This window comes from Canis aureus, chromosome 25 (assembly GCF_053574225.1).
Source record: "Canis aureus isolate CA01 chromosome 25, VMU_Caureus_v.1.0, whole genome shotgun sequence".
NCBI classification, from domain to species: Eukaryota; Metazoa; Chordata; class Mammalia; order Carnivora; family Canidae; genus Canis; species Canis aureus.
In genome coordinates, this window is record NC_135635.1 from 31640696 (window position 1) to 31657300 (window position 16605).

Sequence of the window (16605 nt, forward strand, 5' to 3'; positions counted from 1 at the left end):
CTTTGAAGGGCAAATAAAGTGAGGTGCAATAAAACAAGTAATGCCTGTATACCTTTTCTAATTTATCTACAGATATGTTTTGCATTATTTGCTCTTAAGACTGCCTATAAAGCTATATACAGCAGTCCCTAAATGATATTCAAGCATTAGTTTGGCAGGATTGGAATGGGGAGGGGTATTTGAAGAGTATATTTAACTCCTCAGTAGTTTAGATAAAGCTCCTAGTTTTCAGATTACATATATTCCACCACTATAATTTTTCACATTTTCTGTATCTAACTTTTACACCCAGAGTAGATTTAATCTGTTCCCCAAATTTTGCAACTTCGCTCCACACCTGAAAGACCCTATTCACTCCATATATCTTCATTCTGTCCTACATTATTTTCATCCCCATACCAACATTAACAAATAGATTTTTAAAAAGAGGAAACTTTAATATGGTGGCACTATAAACAGGCAAGTTGGACCAATTCTCAGCAAAAGTATAAAAGAGACTATTAACATTGGTTCTAAGCACTTTGAGAAGGTAATGGGGATCATTGATACCAGATGGGTTAATTTGAAAATGGATCTTGTTTAACTAGCTTCTTTTTTCTTTCTTTCTTTCTCCTTTCTTTAATAGATACTTGGACTGGTGTATTTAGGGATGCTAGAGGCAGTGAATTTTCATTTCAGTAACACATTTAGAAACCCATTCATGAAATCCTTGTTGGTTATAGTATGATTGCATAAACTCGAAAAGTGTTGGTTCATAAATTATTATCTTGGAGATTATTTTTGGTGGTGGGCTACAAGGCTCTTTTCTAAGCCTGTTTTATTAACTTTATTCGACTTAAGTGGAAACAAAGAAGCATGTTCATTAACTTCACAGATACCATAAGTTAAAAGTAATCACTAATAAGTTTTTTTTTTCTTTAAAGATTTTATTTATTTATTCATGAGAGACAGAGAGAGGCGGAGACACAAGAAGAGGGAGAAGCAGGCTCCCTGCAGGGAGCCTGATGTGGGGTACTGGATTCCAGGACCTCGGAATCACTCCTTGAGCCAAAGGCAGATGCTCAACCACTAAGCCACCCAGACATCCCACTAATAAGATTTCAAAACCTGAAATTATGTCTTAAAACACACAAAATGAAATTTAATATGGATTAAAGGCAAAAATTGGGTTTAAACATAGAATTAAAGAAACAGACTATATAAGGTGGAAGCTATGGTTTAATTGCAGTTCATGTAAAATAGACTTGGATGTTTTATTCAATTGTAGGTAATACCTTTGCTAAAAGTAAAGCCTAACACAAGTTTGGGATGCCTTATTGACAGGGTATGCTTGGATCAAAGGGGCTACTGATCACTTTTCTAACAAAGTTCTTGGTCCACCATATTTGAATGTTCTGTTTTCTTTTGAGTGCACAATCTAAGAAGGAAAAGGAAAAGTCAAAGGACATTCAAAGCAGGATATATATATATATATATATATATATATATATATATATAGTTATGAGGGCTCACCATTCTTTTTGACAAATAATGAAAGGATCTAAAATTTTTGAAAAATAGAAAAATATTAGATATTCTGATAGCTACTTAGTACTTGCTTCAAATATTTTAAGGCTTCTATGTTTATAAAGAATGAGATTAATTAATTCCTAGGGGTCATATTCAGCACCAATGGTGTAAGTTAAGGGAAAGTGAGTTGATGTTCACAAATCAAATGATTATAGATCTTCTAAGCAGAACGGAATTTAAATCCTGGTACCAGCGCTGGCTGTGGTAAAACAGGATGATACTTCTGAGCTTTATTTCCCTATCGAATAGGTATAATAAGGCGTATCTCATGTTAAGGATTAGAAATAATATTTAAAAATTGCTTAGTTCCTGGTACAGGTAAAAATTGAATAAATAACCATGATTATACATAATACTAATAAGGATAGAGATTTCCAACATTGTAAAAGTTTAAGTGGACGAAGGTACGATGGAAATACTGAAGAGGAGATTTCTACTTAAGATGGGGGACTGGACTTAAGATCTACGTGAACTCGGGATCCCTGGGTGGCGCAGCGGTTTGGCGCCTGCCTTTGGCCCAGGGCGCGATCCTGGAGACCCGGGATTGAATCCCACGTTGGGTCCCGGTGCATGGAGCCTGCTTCTCCCTCTGCCTGTGTCTCTGCCTCTCTCTCTCTCTCTCTCTGTGACTATCATAAATAAATAAAAATTTAAAAAAGATCTATGTGAACTTTCAGCCTAATGGTTTTAACGTTCACCTTGGTGTGAAGCCTTCCTTTCTCCTTGTTTCACAAAGCAAGCAGGTCCACTGGGTTTTAACCAAGATGATCTTGGTTGATTTCTGAGAGTCGACTGGCTTTAAAGAAGTTAGAACAGGAAGGGGGCGTAGCTAGGACAAAGGAGGGCTTTAAGAGCAAGAAAATACCACGCGGGAGACTGCAGGGCTTCCCATGGAGTGGCCCAGGGAGCTACTGGTGGAGGAGTCACCTCCCCGACGACGAGGCTTGGTTAGGTTACGTACGAGAGGGATTAAGTGAAAGAAGTCTCTACCACTTCAAAGCACATCAGGCTCCGGGCAAGAACTCTGTGAGCACCGCATCCACGGCATCCGCGGCGGCTGGCCCAGCGGGTCTGGGCTTGCTCGGCTGCAGCTAAGGACCGGATGGAGGCCCTTGGTTGTCACCCGGTGATGGCATGAACTGAAACAAAAAAAAGAAGAGAGTGACCAAAGGGGGGAAACCAGGTGGCAGGGCCGCGCGAAGGAAGACGAAGTGTGGCGGGTCGAGCCGTCGGCCCACGCGGGGTGCGGTCTCGGGGCGCTCCCACGGCCCCGGGGGCGCCCCCTCCACGCGCGCCGCTCGCCCTCCCGCGTCCCCCGCGTCCCCCGGGGGCTCGTCGGTCCCGCTGGGGCACTTCTGCAGACCTGTCCGCAGCTAGGAACCTTGGGCCGACTTCGATGGCGTCGATAACTTAGCGCGGCGCCTGCCCTCTTCCCGCCCGCCCGCCCGGGGCCCCGCAGCCCAGCGCGCCCGCAGCTCTGGGGTCGACCAGTTACTCCGCGGCTCGGCCGCCCGCAAGACCCGGAGAGCGGAGCCCGCTCCGGCCGCGCCAGGCGCGCACACGCGCGCGCGCTCTGGCTCGCGCCTCGCCGGGTAGTGGGCATGCGCGGCGCGCGGCTGGCTTTGGCGGCGAGCGGGCGAGCGGGCGGGCGGCTGCACACTTCGCAGGCGGCGGCGGGCGCGGCGGTCCTGCCCGGCGCGGGGTCCGCGCTGAGCTCGCCCGGAGACCGCGGCTCGGCAGCCCGGCGCGCACGGCGGCCCTGCGGCTCGGGGAGCAGTGGAAGGGCGTGGCCCGGGCCGGGTCGGGGGCTTTCTCCCGCCGCGTCCCGCCGGGTCCCGGCTCGCGGCGCCTCCGGGGGGTGGAAAGCCACGGCCCCCGAGGGCGGATCCGAGGTAAGAGCCGCGCGGGCGGACGGCGCCGGCCGGGGTCCAGCTGCTTGAACTCAGCCTCGATCTTAAAAATCCGCCTTTGTGTGCCTGGATGGAGCGGGGCCAGGCGCCGCGTCCGCTCTCATTCACTTTGACTGCTTTCAACTGGTGTCGGGAGCCAGGTGCGCGGGGCGCTGCGGGCGGAGCGCGTCGGGGAGCCGGGAGCCGGGGAGCCGGGAGCCGGGAGCCGGAGCCGGGAGCGGGCGGGTGCAGACCCCCGGCCGCCGCGCCGCACGCCCGCCCGCCCGCCCGCACGCCCACGCGGGGCCCGGGAGCCGTGGGCACCCGCGCGTCCCGGGGCCTTTGCCATATTCGCTGGTAACCCGAGCTTCCGCACAGACACCTGCGCCTGTCTGGCCCGTGGGGCGACTGCAGGGCAGGTCTTGTCACGGCCCCCTAGGCTGGGGTCTGTCGGAGCGACCCTCCCCGCGCTCCCGGGGACCGTGTCTCCCCGCACCCCTAAGGTCCCACCACCGCAGCTGCCGTCCAGGTAGGACAGCGCCTTGCCCGGGAAGAGTTGTCACTCCCGATCCCCTCGTCGACTTCTCCGTCCGTACTTCCACTCGACTCACCGTTTTTACTTTCGGAAGGTGGCCTTTCCGGTGTTCTCTGCGGATTCATGCCTTCGGAGGAGGTCCCCCCACGCGTGAAGACCAGGCTCGCTCCCCTACGGCCACTGCCTACTTTCCTTTCCAGGACGATCTGTGTGCAAAAATCACTGCACGGATTGTTCTCCTCCTCTGCGCTGTTTCTCAAATCCTCCTTCCCCCCCTCCTAAGTGCCCATCGAACTGCCGGAATTTCTTTGGGGGAGGACGTCTGTGGAATTAGGATTTGGACTCCACAGGCGTCTAGGGCGGTAGAGCTTTTAAGAACTGGAATTCTCTCCTACAAAATCTATTTCAGTGGGATGTATTAATGCTTTTCTTTGGAAGGTTTCAGTTTTTGTCTCATAATAAAAGGAGTAGGTGATATCTTAAGAGTTGGGATAAAACTTTGTTTAAGATGCATATGAACAGCTTACTTTTGGTTTTGTTATTCTTTTGAGAGATAGGAGAATTAGGATTCCCGGAAGACTTCATATATATACATATGAAACTATATATGAAGTGAATATATATATTCATATATCTATATTCATGTAGTTACATACACGTATGTATATGTACATATATCTATATGTATCCATATACACACACCTGTATGGATATACACAGGTAACAACAAAGTAGCTGTGTTGTGTGTTGCTTCTAATGTATTTCTCCTGAGAGGATACCATGCTAAAGGGACTAGGGTTTTGCAAAGTGGGTACGAAATGTCAATCCTGTCTGTGGTCATTGAAATTAAAAGTCAATGTCATCGCCTCGCACCTAGTATAGATTTTCCGTTTGGAATTGGAGTTTTTCGGACAGATTGTTATAGTTCTTAAGGTGCTAGTGTGAAAAATTTGGGGGCATGTGTTCACGCTTTGGCTTACGATTAGAAAAATAATGAGCTTTATAGAATTGCCACTAAAGGGGGTCACAAATATAATGACATTTTATAGAGAGCCTTTAGTGCAGAATTCATAGATTAAGACTTTAAAATTCCACAGGTCATTCACTACACAGCAGGAAAAAAAAAAGATGAAAACTTTTAATTCCACTATTCTGAAGTAACCACTGTTCACAATATTCGGTACATTCTCTTTGTAATCTTTTTTCTTTCCACTTTCCAGTGTCATTGAATATCAGTCATTAAATAATAATTTTCAGTCTTTTATTAATGATGGGAGAATACTTGAAGTTGCATTGAGGGTGATTCTTCAGCATGGTTTATTCTGGTTTGTTCTCTGTCGGTAGTCCAATGTCTAATTTTCAACACTTTGCTTGTTTCTGATCGAATGAAAATACTTCATTTTGTTTTCATTTCTCATTTTTCCTATTTTCAATTTTTTGAGACTTTTCAGTTATCAGTCCTTTTCTCTGCTATAACATAGGCTTTTTATTTTTTACTTTGAGTTTTTATTTGATAGACTTTTAAGTTCTAGACCCTTTTCTTATGCTATGCTCACTGCCCCTTTTTTTTCTGCTGACCTGTTTTCTTCATTTACCTATTTTAATTCTGCAACAGATCACTTAAACCATGGTTTTTATAAGAGAATGTAATATCCACAGTACAAGATGATAGTTTTTCTCAAGATCTTTTTTTAGATCCTTGAAGTTTTGTTGGGTGAGTGTTTTAGCACTGATTTCATTTATATACAATTTAGGTTGCTTTGGTGAGTTGTATTAAACAGATTCGTATCATCATGAAACAACATAAGTTAATGATAGGTTACAAACTTTCAGACATCTGCAATGGTATGTAAGGGGAAGAGTGGAATTTTAGTTAAAGTACTTTAGCTATAGTACAGCCCTGCTGGGAATTACTGCATGAAATTGTTTGCAGCTGTTAGTGATTGAAAATGTTTTCTTAAGGAAAATTCTGTAACAACATAGTTGTCAACATTTAAACCTTAATGTATGCAGGGAAGGTGTTCAGTGCTTCACGACAGCCTCTTTAGCGTTTTCTAGATACATTCTTAGATGGTATTTTAAAAAATATATTTTATTTTTTCGATGAGTTTTAGGTTTATAGGAAAAGTGTGCAGATGGTACAGTACTTATATACACTGTTACCCAATTTCCTCTTATTACATCGTACATTAGTATTGTGTTAATTAATGAAGCAGTATTACCAACTGAAATCCATACTTTATTTAGCTTTCCTCAGTTTTTTTTGGTGTCCTTTTTCTGTTTCAGGGCCCTACCATCTTAGATACCACTGAATTGTCAGGTCTCCTTATGGTCCTTTTGGCTGTGACAGTTTGTTAGACCTTGTGTTTGATGACCTTCACAGTTGTGAGGAGTTATTTGTCAGGTATTGTGTAGAATACCCTTCCATTGGAGTTAGTGTGACTTTCATTCTCATGATCAGACTGGGCTTTTAGTTTTTTGTAAGAAGGATCACAGAAGTAAAATGCCATTTTTATTACATTATGTAAAGGGTACATGCTGTCAGCAGGACTTATCACTATTGATACTGATCTTCATCACCTGGCCGAGTTAGTGCTTGTTAGGTGTCTGCCCTGAAAAGTTCCTCCTCTTCTTTCCATGCGATACTCTTGGAAGAAAGTCACTGTGCACAGAACACATTCAAGGAGTGGATAATCTTACTTCTCTCTGAGGGTGGGGCATCTTAGATAAATTATTTAGAATTCTTCTGCATGGCAGATTTTTTTTTTGTCCCCATTATGTATTTACTCAATGATTTGCTTATATTGGTCTGTACTCATGGATATACATTATATACTTTGGGTTATAGTCCAGTACTACTTTATTTTTTTGCTCAAATTGTTTCAGCTTTGGCCACAGGGAGCTCTTTCAGTCATCTCCTGTGCTCCTTTGACATGTCTCCATCAATGTGAGAGGTCTTTTTTTTTAAAGTCATTTCTTACTTTCTGGCATTAAACGATGTTCCAGGTTCATCTTTTATATTTCCATTTCCTGTCCTAGAATCAGGGAGAAAGAACCTGTTTGATTTTCTTGGGAAATAGTATTAGAGGCCAAGATTTGGGTCCTGGGTTCTTCTTGCTACTGGGGTGTCATTGCCTCTTTAGCTATCTAGAGAGCAGGAAATATATGCATGTATACAAACCCATGTGTATACACCTGTCTATACATAGTTCTCCGTGTAATCATATGTATCCATATTAAGCAGAATATGAATTCATATGGGTGTCTACAACTCTACCTATTATGTGACGACTTGTATCTTTTGGCCTTCTCTTCTTGCTTATATGTAAATTCATTCCAACCATGAGAAGAAACCTGGCTCCCACCATCTGTCATCCATTTATTTAATTGTTCAATCCTATTGTATACATATAGTACTATTGAAATTGTTAACTTATATTCTCTTTACAGAGAGTGGTAAACAACTTTATCAACCAGAGTACAGTTCTTGTTTGGAGTTCCTTTTGCTTTTACTTTGTGGATTTCATTCCTTTTTCTCCTATCTCACTTAGTGTGGTAGTTGTATACATTAATAACAGTGTCAGATCCTTTTGTCACAATCTTCATTCTGTCCTGGAATCCTTTTGACCTTCTCAATAATTTTTTAAAAGTTTGCATAACGTTCTCTCTTTGTCCTGTAAAGTTTGCTGGGTTTTGACAAATGCATAATTTCATGTATCCATTATTATAGTATCAAATAGTAAAAAAAACCCCATTTATGTGCTTCATTTATTACTCCTCCTATAATCCCCACCCCCTGACAACCACTGATTCTTTTTTTTATTGTCCTTATAGTTTTGCCTTTTCTAGGCATCATATAATTGGAATTATATAGCCTTGTCAGATTGGCTTCTGTCACTTACAAATATGTGTTTAAGGTTCATTTATATCTTCTTGTGATTTGATAGCTTATTTCTTTTTTTTTCTCATTTCTTTTTATCACTTAATAATATTGCATTGTGTGAGTGTATCACAGTTTGTGTATCTATACATTTATTGATGGACATCTTGGTTGCTTCCAGTTTTTGGCAACTATGAATAAAGCTGTTATAAGTACTGGTGGACAAGGTTTTGTGTAGACACGAGATTTCACATCATTTGGCTAAATAACTGAGAACACGATTGCTGGATCATATAAGATTATTGTTAGCTTTGTAAGGTATTGCCACACTGTTTTTTAGTGTGGCTCTGTCATTTTGCATCCCCATCAGCAATTAATGCAAGCTCCTGTTGCTTCTCATCCTTGTCAATTTTTTGATATTGTCAGTTTTTTGAATTTTATGCATTGTAAGTAATATTTCATTGTTGCTTATTTTGCCATTCCCTAATGACATTTAATGTTAAGTATCTTTTCATATGCTAATATTTTCTGTGTATTTTCTTTGAGGAGATATCTGTTCCGAACTTTTGCCCATTTTTAAATAGGGTTGTCTGTTTTTTAGTTAAGAATTCCTTATATCTTTTTCATACAGGCACTTTATCATTTATGTATTTTGCAGATTTTTTTTTTCCAGTCTGGCTTTTCTTTTTATTCTCTTAACAGTGTTTTTTCAGAGCAAATGTTTTTATTTATTATTTTTTAAAGATTTTATTTATTTATTCATGAGACACACACAGAGAGAGGCAGAAACATAGGCAGAGGGAGAAGCAGGCTCCCCATGGGAAGCCTGATGCAGGACTCGATTTCAGGACCCTGGTATCAGGACCTGAGCCAAAGGCAGATGCTCAATCACTGAGCCACCCAGGTGCCCCAAATGTTTTTAACTGTAATGAAACCCAACTTGTCAGTTTCATGGATAGACTTTTGGTGTTGTATTTCAAAAACTCCTTGCTAAACCCAAGGCCGCCTAGATTTTATACTTCTTTTTTATTTTCTAGAAGTTTTATAATTTTACATTTAGATCTCTCATTCATTTTGAGTTTATTTTTATGAAAGGTGTAAAGTCTGTGTCTAGACCCACTTTTTTGCCCGTGGATTTTCTGTTGTACCAGTACCAAGTAAATGAAATTTTTAAGGCAAGTAGATTATAAATTGGGTTTAGGATAGAAAGGAAAGTGTTTTTGATTTTTAAAAACCTTATGTGAATTTGCTTAAAGGAAACAGTTGAGAAATGACTTGGAAATGAAAATGTAGTAATACATAGACTCTATGTTGAGATTAGTTCCTGGACTTCTGTGGACAATGGGATTGTTAATACAGAGTAATATCTAACAATTCTTTCAGATCTAACCATAAGAAATAATAAAGTTTTCTTTTTCACAAAGAGGATCTGAAATAAGGGATTTGTAAAGTGTGTCCTGAGAAGAGGTAGATGGTGTATGTAATGTCTAGAAACTTGAGACTTAACACTAGGGTCTTGAATCTTATCCCATGCCACTCTTCTTACCAGAAAGAAGTAGTTTTTTTAAGTACCTTTCTTTTGATAAACACTTTGTGTGATCGACCTTGGGGCCAGAATTTTTATATTGTTATGCTACATATAGAATCATAAACTTCCAAAAAGCATCTAGTGAGGTCTGATTTAAGAAAAGTAGCGGTTATGGTGTGGCAGGCGTTATATACATTGTCTTTTTAAACTCTTACAAAAGCTCTTTAGGGCAGTTCTCCATATATCCATTTTAAAGGGAAGAAATATGCTCAGAAAGGTAAAATGGCTTGTCTATGATCCATATGGGGAGAAACGGACAGAGTTTGGATGGGAAGTTTGATCGTTTTGACTCCAAAACTTTCCAATTGGCTATGTGATCTGTCATAAGAGAAAAAGTGCAAGGATAGTATCAGGTGTCCTTTATTTTATTATTTTCTTTAAAATTGTACATTATTTAAATGACTACTGAGCTAAATAAGAATAAACATTATTTAAGTGACTACTGAGCTAAATAAGAAAAATACAACTTTTGAGATACGTGGAGATTCTTTTTTTCTTTTCCCCTTTTGACTGATCTGTATCTTACTTCCCGGACGGGTGAGTTATGAGAACATGGTTATAAAAACCGAGGTTCCTTTAAAGAGAGGAACTTGTAGGGATTAGAACAAATAAAGCCTGTAGCAGTAGAATTAGCTAACTGTTTATACCTTTCCCCCACTGAATTGTAAGTTTCTTGAGGACAAGGAACTAAACTCAATTATCTTTAAGCACAGCATATCACATATTATACACACTCACAAAATGTTTGCTGAATGAAATAAGCACTTACTAGCATACTCTTTACAAAAGAATATTTAGGAGGGGATGAATTTTCCTCCCAGAAGAAATTGAACATTGTTACATTTTATTTATTCGCTCATTCATCATTTATTGAGCATTTGTGGAATATCTGTTCTGTGCCAGACACTGGAAATACAAAGATGAATGAAACAGAATCTCTGCCTTCTGTCTTCAGAGAACACAACCATTTTAGTAGAGTATGGAACTAATGAGAGAGTATACACACACACACACATTAATATATATATAAAAGATTTTATTTATTCATGAGAGAGAGAGAGAGAGAGAGAGAGAGAGGCAGAAACACAGGTAGAGGGAGAAGTAGGCTCCATGCAGGGAGCCTGATGTGGGACTGGACCCCGGTACTCTGGGATCACACCCTGAGCTGAAGGCAGACACTCAACCACTGAGCCAGGCGTCCCTAATGAGAGTATATATTAAATTAGACAAGCAAGCAAGCAATGGACTTTGAAATCAGAAAGACCTTACCAGCCTTAGTTTTCTTATCTAGGAAGTGGAAATTATTTGTCACAGTTGTTGGGGGTAGGTTAAATGAAAAAAAAAAACCCTTATGTTTATATCTTATCATATAGAGAGGCTCACTGTGGCTAAGCAATCACAAAAATATTTATTGAAGATTATGACATTTGAATTTTATAGGATGAATTTGTGAGGTCAAGAATAAGAGTATGAGATGGGACTCTAGGGCATTCCAGATAGAAAGATGAATGTGTTTGACATACAGAATGGGTGGACATGACAGGAGTAGTAGGAAATTCTGCACATTCTCACAGAGCCTATAGGGATATTAGAACTGAATAACCAGTTATTTTTCATTTTTTAAGTAACAATACAATACAGTATTCATTGCATCATAGTAGGAGAGGATAAAGATCCCAAACCTGTTTTAAGAATTGCATGAATCTCCTCTTCTAATCCTATGACTTTCTAAATATAGTCCTTTATCTAGTGAATAAATTCTTGTGGTTTTTTTTTTCCAGTCCTATGATACTCAAGTGATTTTATTAAGAAAGAGGACTTGTGTGTTTTGGGGTGAAATCAGAGGTTCTGTCTTGAACCATGCTTATATTTAGTAGTATAGCAACATTAGAACGTAACATCCTGTAAAGGCACTATCTAGTCCTGTTTGAGCCAATCCAGAATTCTAAGAGCCATGATTGGTTTCTGAATGGAACCTGAACATAATACTTACCAGTGTGCTAAAATAATTTGTTAAGTGTATGAATTATGTGCTTGTTGGGGTTAGAGTTCTGCAACTGAAAAACTGCTTTTAATATGAGGGGAGAACTAAAAAAAGGAAAGACAAAATAGAAAAAAAATTAACATCACTCAAGGGAAGAGAAGTTTATATTTAAAAGAAGGACAAAAGTCCAGAACCAGACTAATTCATAGTTGCATTTTACCAAACATTTAAAGTAGAGTTAATATCTATCCCTTCTCAAGCTGTTTCAAAAAATTGAAGAAGTGTTTCCAAATCCATTCTCTAAGTTCAGCATTAGTCTCATACCAGAACCTGATAAAGACACTACAAGAAAAAAAAAAAAAGGAAAGAAAGAAAAAGAAAATTACAGACCAGTATCCCTGATGAACATAAATGCAGACATTCTCAACAAAATCTTAGCAAACTGAATTCAATAATACATTGGAAGGATCCTATACCAGGATAAAGTGGGATTTATTATAGGGATACAAAGATATTTCAATATCTGCAAATTATTCAGTGTGATACACCACATTAACTAAATGAAGAGTAAAAATTGTATTATCAACTCAGTAGATGTAGTAAAAGCATTTGACAGAATTTAACATTCATTTATGATAAATACTTTATTGGGGGGAACATACCCCAACCTAATAAAGGCTGTAAGTGACAGACCCACAGCTAGTCTATCTCCCTTACAAGTAAATAAATAAATTCTTAAAAAAAAAATACAGCTCAACACCAAAATCCCCAAACAATCCAATTAAATGGACATTTTTCCAAAGAAGACATACAGATGGCCAATAGACACATGAAATAATGCTGTATATCACTACTAATTATCAGGGAAATGCAAATCAAACCCATAATGAGATATCCCCTCACACTTGTCAGAATGTCTATTCTCCAAATGACAAGAAATAATAAATGTTGGCGAGGATGTGGAGAAAAGGGAATCCTTGTGCACTATTGGATGGAATGTGGAATGTAAAATGGTTCAGCCAACTAGGAAAACAGTGTGGAGCTTCCTAAAATAATTAAAAATAGAAATACCATATGATCCAGCAATTCTACTTTTGGGTATTTATTTGAAGAAAATGAAAATATGAATTTGAAAAGATATATGTACTCATATGTTCATTGCAGCATTGCTTACAGTGGCCAAGATATGGAAGCAACCTAAGTGTCCATCAATAGATAAATGAATAAAGGTATTGTGTGTGTGTGTGTATAACACACACACACATACACACACTCACAATAGAATATTATTCAGCCATAAAAAGAATGAAATCTTGACATTTATGACACTGTGGATAGACCTAAAGGGTACTTATTTTTATCACTAAGTGAAAAAATCAAACCGAGAAAGACAAAGTATGATTTCCATTAAATGTGGAATCTAAAAAACAAACGAACAAAACAAACAATTCATAAATATGGAAAACAAACTGGTGGTTGCTAGAGGGGAGGGGGATGGGAGGATGGGCAAAATAGAGGAAGAGGATTAAGAGATACAAATTTCCAGCTATAAAATAAATAAGCCAGGAGAATATAAGATACAGCATAGGAAATATAATCAATAATATTGTAATAACTGTATATGGTAACAGGTGATAACTAGGCTTATTGTGGTAATTATTTCATAATATATGTAAATGTTGAATCACTGTATTGTATGTCTGAAACTAATAGGATATTGTATGTCAGCTATTCTTCAACAACAATAACAAGCTTAAAAAGAGGGAATATATATTTTTAAATTTCTATTAAAGGCTATTGATATGAATTTTATTTTATTTAGAAAGTCATTTATTAGCACCATTAAGTATTATATTTTAGAATATCACCATTAGAATATTATTCTTTATTTTAGAAATACATGTGTATTGTTGATATATATATATTGTTGATATATTTATTTATTTATAAGCAATAAATATATTAGTAATATAGTAATAGTAATAGTAGTAATTCTATTACTATATTCTGCAGTAATAGAATGTTTCCAGTGTCTAAAATAAAGTTTATGATCATTAAACAATCTGTAATTTTTTTTGCTAATTCTAGTTTTTGTAATGTTTTGTAATATTGTAATTGTTTCTATTTTCACTAGAAAATAAAATATTTTAAAAAGCACAAGTAGCAAAACAAGTCCCTAAAGAAAAATATGTGTGAAATATGTCACTTTTGAAAATACATTGCATACAATTTGTTTAATCTTCTGTAATAATTTTGACATTTGAAGTTAATGGTATTTTTAGTCATGAACATACATTAAGATGATTTTAAATATGTTGACTCTTAAATTTGAAGGTATACTTGTGATGATAGAGAAGATGTATTTAACTTTGATAAATGGAAGAAAATAGAACATTACTACATCTTTTTATAAATTCTCCCACCCACCTAATAGCATGCTCAACTTGTTTGTATTTGTATGTATGTGTGTAAGTAATTTCCAATTTCCCTTTCCAGTGTGTTTTCAAAACCTTAACTGTTTTATGTTCAACCATATATTGGAATTTTAAAATATTTTAATACAGAAAAAATATTGATTAGAAGCCCTATCATTAGGTTGAGTTGTCTTATTTTAGCATGTTTATCCTCATTATTAAAACTTGTGATGTATAATCTATTTCTTTTCAGTGCTATATACTACAGCTAGTGTTATTTATTTGATTTTTTTTTACATCTCAGGATCATTTTAGTCAAGGGTAAACATTAATTTTATTGGTAGTTCTTTTATTTAGTTCTTTTGTGGGGCCTTGTTAGGTTCTGAATGATTTAAAAGCAATGGAATTCTTTCTGTGATAAAAATCTTGTCATTGGGCCAAATCTTGTAGCATTATTCACATGATACTTATGCATGTCAAGATGTGGAATTAATATGTATATCTAAAGAATTTTTATTAAAGACGGTGTTTTTAATTATAGAGGAAAGTAGCCCTCCAAAGATTTTAACTAGATTTACATTAATTCACAGATTTAATGTCTCCTTTTTTTCTATTTTTAAGTTTACTTTTGAAGACTTTATTTATTTTACAGAGGGAGAGAGAGCATGAGGGCAAATGGGGGAAGGGAGAGGGACAAGCAGACACCACACTAAGCATGGAGCCCCATATGGGGCTTGGTCCCATGACCCTGAGATCATGACCTGAATGGAAGAGAAGGGTTGGATGTTTAACCAACCGAGCCACCCAGGTGCCCCTCATCTCTTTTATTTTTAAATCACTAATCCATGATAGCCAAGCTTGAATAACAATGTGTAAAGAATAAAAAAAATTAATATAAAAATTGTAACCTCATTTAAATTTTTTTTTTAATTTTTATTTATTTATGATAGGCACACAGTGAGAGAGAGAGAGGCAGAGACACAGGCAGAGGGAGAAGCAGGCTCCATGCACCGGGAGCCTGACGTGGGATTCGATCCCGGATCTCCAGGATTGCGCCCTGGGCCAAAGGCAGGCGCTAAACCGCTGCGCCACCCAGGGATCCCTGTAACCTCATTTAAATTTAGGAATGAACAGTTCTATATTTTTTATATACTCGTATACTTGCTGTCTTTGTAGAATACAATGTTGAAAACTTCATCTTTTATATTAATTTTTTTATGTTTCTTATCCAAACAATTGGAACGAAAAGTTTCAGCACCATTCACTATTAGATCTATGCACTTGGCCCTATTGCACACTTTTCAAAACTGTCTTAAGACTTGCTACCTCTATTGTCTCATAAAGAAAATATTCATAAAAATCCTGAAACAGATAAATGATATTGTGGATTTTCCCTTGAACACCTTCTCCGTTTTGCTTCCCTTATCCTTGTTTTACCCCATCCTCTAGCCCTGGTATCTGACTGCTTTTTTCAGTCCTCCAATGACTTAGTTGAAACATGTATCTTTCATTACTTTGCTATCTTTCCAGTTACTGTTCTAACTTTTTCTCACTGCCTGGTGAGATCTCAGTCATGGAGAGCAAAGTCTGAATAAAGGGGGCATTCATGGTGGTTATGACAGTGAAGGTTAAGTTTAGGCTGTTAGAGGGTTTGAAACAAAGGAGTGATTGAAGCCCTCATCACCTTCATCTTATTTGAGTAGTAAATAAATTATTTTAGAAGTACTAAGTCTCATTATGAAGATAATGAAATCCTGTTCAGACTGAATACATTAACAGTGATTAACTTGAGCTGGAATACTTTTTAACACCAGTTTTTGTACTAATTAGGAAAGATCCACTATGGCTTTGTTTGTATATTAGAATCTATGCTACTGGCTTTCGCCTTCCCTCCCTCCCTCCCTTCCTTTCTCCCTCCCTCCTTCCCTCTTTCCTTCCCTTCCTTCCTCCCTCCCTCCCTCCTTCCTTTCCTTCCGTCCTTCCTTTTTTCCTTTTCTCTTTCCTTTTTACATTTTGTTTTACAGGAGCCCCTTAACACTCTAGGGAATTTTAGAATTTGAGTTCAAATACATCTCAATTGAAGTCATATAAAAAATAATTTTACATGGAGGAGTACTCCATGGCCTTCTAAGTGGTCTTCAAACCGGAATAAAAGTCTCTTTATCCTGCCTCCAAGACTTTCTGCCCTCCATCTATATCTGTTACCAGTAGTTATTTTCATTTTCTCCCTCTGCCATGTAGGTAATGGAATATTTGAAGTGTGAATTTGTGAGCTATTACTTTATTACAGAATAGAAGACCTGAGAATAGGGGATAATTTAACCTAATGGCTACCAGTTATATTTTGTTTTATATTTGTGGTTTAAAAGGCATTCATATGATCAAACTAAAAGATTCCAAACTAATGGATAAAGTAGTAAAATGATTGGGAAAACTAGTAGTATCTGACAGACCATAGAAATAGTTGGGAGTGACAAAAGTAGAAACACTAAAATTTCACAGAAACCAATAAGCCATTTTTACCATCGCTGTGCTGTTCTTGGGCTACATCTGGAGAACTTGGATTATGCATACTGTAAAGAGCAATGTATTATGTGATAGAAATGTATATTAAATATTTTTTTCAAATAAACACAAAAAAAGACTTTCAGTTCCGAACATGGATAGTCTTAATATTTAAGATTTAACAGCCAGATCTTTCTAGCTAACATCGATTCTATTAGGCTAATGTGGACATTAATTGGAT

General features: G+C 38.2%; 1 protein-coding gene and 1 long non-coding RNA gene across 6 annotated transcripts in view; one reads left to right on the top strand and one right to left on the bottom strand.

Annotated features, from left to right (window-relative positions):
- Positions 1 to 1200: 1200 nt before the first annotated feature.
- LOC144297162 (uncharacterized) lies at positions 1201 to 4388 on the bottom strand. Its single transcript, XR_013364253.1, has 2 exons — positions 4070 to 4388; positions 1201 to 2708 (listed from the first exon to the last, which is right to left on the bottom strand). It is a non-coding gene; the product is annotated as an uncharacterized LOC144297162 (long non-coding RNA).
- EPS8 (EGFR pathway substrate 8, signaling adaptor) overlaps positions 3294 to 16605 on the top strand; it is a 176411-nt gene continuing 163099 nt past the window's right edge. For 3 of the 5 annotated variants that reach the window (XM_077870938.1, XM_077870941.1, XM_077870942.1), the window contains exon 1: positions 3322 to 3461. The gene's annotated coding sequence lies outside the window, so the exon portion shown is untranslated. Of the gene's footprint in view, positions 3462 to 16605 lie in introns of all 5 variants that reach the window. The other 2 variants (XM_077870944.1, XM_077870945.1) reach the window with 2 other exon arrangements.